The following is a 5,136-nucleotide window of genomic DNA, read 5'->3' as shown; positions in this document are numbered from 1 at the left end:
TCTTCCCTACCCCTCCCCCCACCCCCCCCCCCCCCCCCCCCAGCCCTCAGGCCCCTTGCCATAGATTTTCCTTCTACACAGGCGATCAGCCCGACACACGGTACTTTGAAGCCGTGGCTCATCTTGGCTCTGGCAATCTGGGGAGTGGGTTCAGGGGTCTGGGAGGTGCACGGCGGAGGTGCCCACAGGATGGGTTTCATTCCTGAGCTTGCGTGCGGCCTCCGTGTGGGTGAGCGGCGGGAGGGCGGGAGGTCCCTGCTGTATCTTCTCGGGGCTTGGGCACAGGAGTCTGGAGGGTCACAAACCTTCGGTGCGCAGTGCTGGTGTCCCTTCCTGCACATCCAGGAAGCATTCCCTGCCCCCGTGCCCATGGCTCCTTTAGCAACGACCCTGGTGCAGCCCTGCGGGTGACCAATTTGCTCAGCTTGTGTTTGCCCGATAAATGTATTTCTTTTTTCTTTTTTAAAGTGGTTCATATGTATGGTTTTTTTGTTTTTTTTTTTCCCCACTCCCATCTTTGGAGAAGATTTTCACAGGATATAGCAAGGGGGAAAATTTTCTGCTTCTTCTCCCCAGCTCCCCAACACATTAAAATTCTGGTTCCACTGTTTTCTGGCCTCCATGGTTTTAAGTAATCTCCCCCCCTAAATGTAATGTCTTTTGTTCTCTCTGCTTCTCCTATCTTTGTTCAGTTTGTCCGCGGCTTCGGTAACCGTGCTCCGGGTGCCAAGGCTGGGATTTGAGCTTCCTGCCTCGAGATCGATGGCTCTCTGTGGGTCTGAGGCCTTTCTCCAGCACAGGGGGCTCGCCTGGCCGCACCCAGAGGTGCGGGGGAAATGAACACCCCCCTCGGGGAGCAGGGACCTGAGATCACAGCTCATTCTCACGGCCTGTTCTGGGGGCAGTGAAAGCAAAGCGATTGGTCCCAGAGGCAGCCCTACAGAGCAGCCGCTCGAGATGGGATTCCGGAATCGGTTCACTTGCCGGTCAGTTGGCAAGAGGTAGCACAGCGCTGGTGGGACGTCCCGGGAGCTACCGACAAGTGTGCACCCAGAGCAAGATCTCCCGGCCTCAAGCCGGGCTCCTGGTAACTCAGATCTGGGAGGAGGACCCGAAAAGACCTGAATCCCCAGATTCCCTGGAATCCCGTCGGCCAGAAGACTGGTTCCGTCCCCCTCGCTAAGGGGGAGCGTCTCTGATGGCCAGGAGGCCTTGCTGAGGTCACCCGCAGCCTCACAAGATGGAATTTTCCCTCGTCCAGATCTGTCTTCACCCCCCCTCATCCTCTCTAGGTCAACACTGGGGTTGATTTCGGCCTCGCCCACGTGGGGAGTCACAGTCACTGCCATGGGGGGACACGGCGGCCTCCCCAAAGGGCTGCGGAAATCAGGGAGTTTGGGCTGAGTGGGGGGAGACCAGAGGCCTTGCAGGGAAGCCTGCGGGTGTGGGAGCCCGCTGGGGGACCCTGGCGAGGACACCTAGACGCCGTCCTGTATGACGATGGTGGCCGATTGACGCCTCAGGCCGCAGCAGCCTTTGGTGCTCGGTGCCAGCACGGCCTCCACGGCAGCGCAAGGGACAGATGGGCAGCACTCCGGAACGGGCTCCTTGAGGCCAGGGGACGCCCCTCAGGCTAACGACAAGGGGTGGGCGCTGGGGTCAGTGAGCAGCTCGGTGGTGACCGTCCCCTTTAGGCCAGGCGTGAGGTCAGAGTTCCTGCCAAGCGATTGGCCTTCCAGGCGTCAAAGGTGACAGGATCAGGACAGAGCAGAGGCCCAGCCACGGGGGCACCGAGCCGCTGAAGGTCAGGTGCTCTACCCACCACACCCGGCAGCCTTGTCACCCAGGGCTCCGTGACAACGGCTGACGAACCAGGAGGTCCTTACCGGTGGGACGGCCCAGCAGACAATGAGGGGACCGTTTGATTTTAACCAAAAATGCCGAGGCAGCGGGCTGGAACCCCGTTCTGTGGTCATGTCCCCAATCCCGGGGTTCCCCTTCCGGATGGATCTCAGCATCACTCTAGCAGAAGCCACCCCCCCCCCCCCCCGCCTGCCACTTGCCCCGGTGAGACTCACTGGAAGCAGTCCTGCGGCTCAGGTGGGCTGTGGGGGGTCACGTCACCCCGACAACGTACAGATCATGGCGGCGGCAGAACCCCGAGTCAGGGGTGACTTCAGCTCCGCTTCTCCGACTCTGTCCTCTCTGCTCATCTGCCTCATCCGCAGGCTGGCAGCCACACGTGTCCCCGGAGGCGCGAAACTGCCCCCCAAAGTGGGGCCTGGCCCGGGTCGCACAGGGGCGGCAGGAAGGGTTCTCAGCTTATCAACTCACGCCACCCGGGCTACTGACCCCGCTTCTCCAGGGGCCCCCACGCTGTCCCACGCCACCGCGCCTTCCCCGCCACCCCCACTGCTCACGTCCTCTCGGGAACAGGAACAGGCAGGTGTTTCGACTGCTGCCAGTGAAGGAGTGGGTGACACTATCCCCCGACAGTGAGCATTTCCTGGCCACCAACACGGCTGAGCTTTCTTGGTGCATTTGATGGGCTGTTCACGTTTCCTTCTGCAAAATGCCCCATCGTGCCTTTCTCATTTGTTTCTCGTGGGTCACCTGCGGGTGTTGCCACTTAAGCCTGTTTCAAACGTATTCAGTTTTAGAGATCAACACAGAACACGTACAACAGAGGCCACAAACCATCGGTGTGGAGCTAAGATGTGAGTGTGCCCACCATGCGGGCGGACAGAGGATGGGTGCCTCGGCCCAGAGGGTCCCCGCGCCCGTCCTCGGCCAGGGGCCCCCCACAGTTGACCTCGTCGCATATGATTTGTCACCAATGGGTGGAGCTGGAGGCTGTAATGTCAAGTGGAATAAGGCAGAGAGAGACGAATACCATGTGATCTCCCTCGCGTGGAATTTAAGAAACAGAACAAAAGAGCAAAGGGAAAAGAGAGAGGCAGACCAAGAAACAGACTGAACTAAGAGGACACGCAGGTGGCGACCAGGGGGGAGGGGGGTGGGCGATGAGGGGACGGGTGTCGGGGATGAAGGCGGGGCGCTTGTGACGGGCACCCGGTGACGCAGGGAAGTGCTGGGTCGCTAGGTGGTACACCTGAAACCAATATTATTACACTGCGTGCTAACTACACCGGGATTTAAATGAAAACTTAAAAAAGGCAAAAACCAAAAAAAAAAAAAAAAAGACCACAATTGATGGGAGACGTGTGCTGTTTCCAGCTCGGGGCTCCGACGATTAGAACCACGAGCTTCCGGGCACCCGTCTTTGTGCCGTTCTCCTGGAGACGCCGGGGGAGGGAGGAACCGCCAGGTCCCAGGGTGGCGGGCACAGAAGCTACTTCGAAGGGCTCCAGAGTGGCGTCTCCAGAGTGGGGAGACGGGTTTTCCCTCCCCCACCTCCCCACCCCGGCCGGGCAGGTGGGAGAGAGTCCCCTCCTTGCTCTGTGCGCCGAAACCTAGTGGGGGTGTGTGCACGGGCAGAGCAGGCCTCGCTGTGGCCGTGACTGTGACTTTGTGATCGATCGGCACGTCTCTGATGACTGATAAGGGGAAGCGTTTTTCATGTTTCATTAACCGTTCGTGTTTTCCTGTGTGAAACACCTGCTCCTGTCTGTTTCCTCTTTTCTACTTGGCCGCTTGGGTTTTGGTAATCCGTGGGAGTCCTTCACCTATTCTGGGCCCCGACCCCTGCTGGTGTATTCAACGATTCGCAAATCTTTCTTCCCAGGGTCTCTCAGACCTGTGGGGACGCCGCGCTGGCCCTTCTCCCAGCAGAGACCTTTGTCCCTGAAGCTCTGGGCGTCTGCCGGGCTCACCCGTCTCTGGACTGGTACTTTCTTGTCGTTTTCCGCCTCTGTGTATTTCCACTTTTTCTTGCCACCTCGGTTACAATTTTAGAAGGTGTTTTTTTTTTTCCCCCTATTTCATTCAGAGTATCACCACTAGGGCTTTGTGTCCAGAGGGGTCATCAGGATATCTCATCTGCCACGTTGCCAGATACGGAAGTCTCCGGTTACTTTTGAATTTTTGTGTTCCTACCGCGAGGATCTTCCACAAAACGCGGCGAACCTCAAGGTTCAGGCCCACAGACCCTGGATCGACAAGGGATGTTTGCTAGCAAAACAGATCTCCAGGCCGACACACACTTGCTGATTCTGGATCTGTAGGGAAGAAGCCCGGGACTCTTCGTTTTAGCCAGCATTTCCCATGATCCACCCCTGCTGAACGGCTGCCCTGGACAGATCGCCTCACCCAGCGGACTGCTGAGGGACAAGTTACATTCTTCAGTGGCTAGAATATCCCCACCCGTGAAAGAATGAAGGTGGCTCCAACCTCACACCCGACAACAAAATTAACTCCCAACAGACCACTGACCTAAATGTTAAGAGCCCAAACTACAGAACTCCCAGGAGAAAATAGGAGAGCGAGTCTTTGTGACTTTGGATCCGGTGAAGTCTTAGATGCAACGCCAAAACTACGAGGGGCAAGAGAGAAAAATAAATGGGACTTCATCAAAACAAACAGCTTCTGGGGCACCTGGGCAGCCCCGTCGGTTGGGAGTCAGACTGGCTCAGGTCGTGATCTCGTGGTTCGTGAGTTCGAGCCCCGCGTCGGGCTCTGTGCTGACAGCTCAGAGCCCGGAGCCTGCTTCCGATTCTATGTCTCCCTCTCTCTCTTTCTGCCCTTCCCCTGCTTGTGTTTTCTCTCTCTCTCTCAAAAATAAACTAAAAAAAAAAAAAAAAAGAACAACTTCTGTGCCACAACCAATGTCCATCAAGAAAGGGAAAAGGTGGAGCGCCTGGGTGGCTCGGTCAGTTGAGCGTCCGACTTCGGCTCGGGTCATGATCTCGCAGTCCGTGGGTTTGAGCCCCGCATCGGGCTCTGCGGTGACAGCTTGGAGCCTGGAGACTGCTTCCGATTCTGTGTCTCCTCCTCCCTCTGCCCCTCCCCCACTTGTGCTCTATCTCTCTCTGTCTCTCAAAAATAAATAAATGTAAAAAAATTAAAAAAAAAGAAGAAAGGGAAAAGGCAACTCAAGAACAGGAGAAAATCGTTGCAAGTTGTACACCTGATCAAGGACTTCTATCTAAAATATATAAGGTTGGGGCGCCTGGGTGG

Source organism: Acinonyx jubatus, chromosome D4 (genome assembly GCF_027475565.1).
Source record: "Acinonyx jubatus isolate Ajub_Pintada_27869175 chromosome D4, VMU_Ajub_asm_v1.0, whole genome shotgun sequence".
In the NCBI taxonomy this organism is placed as follows: Eukaryota; Metazoa; Chordata; class Mammalia; order Carnivora; family Felidae; genus Acinonyx; species Acinonyx jubatus.
The sequence above is the reverse complement of the archived record's forward strand: the minus strand, read 5'-3'. Positions refer to the sequence as shown.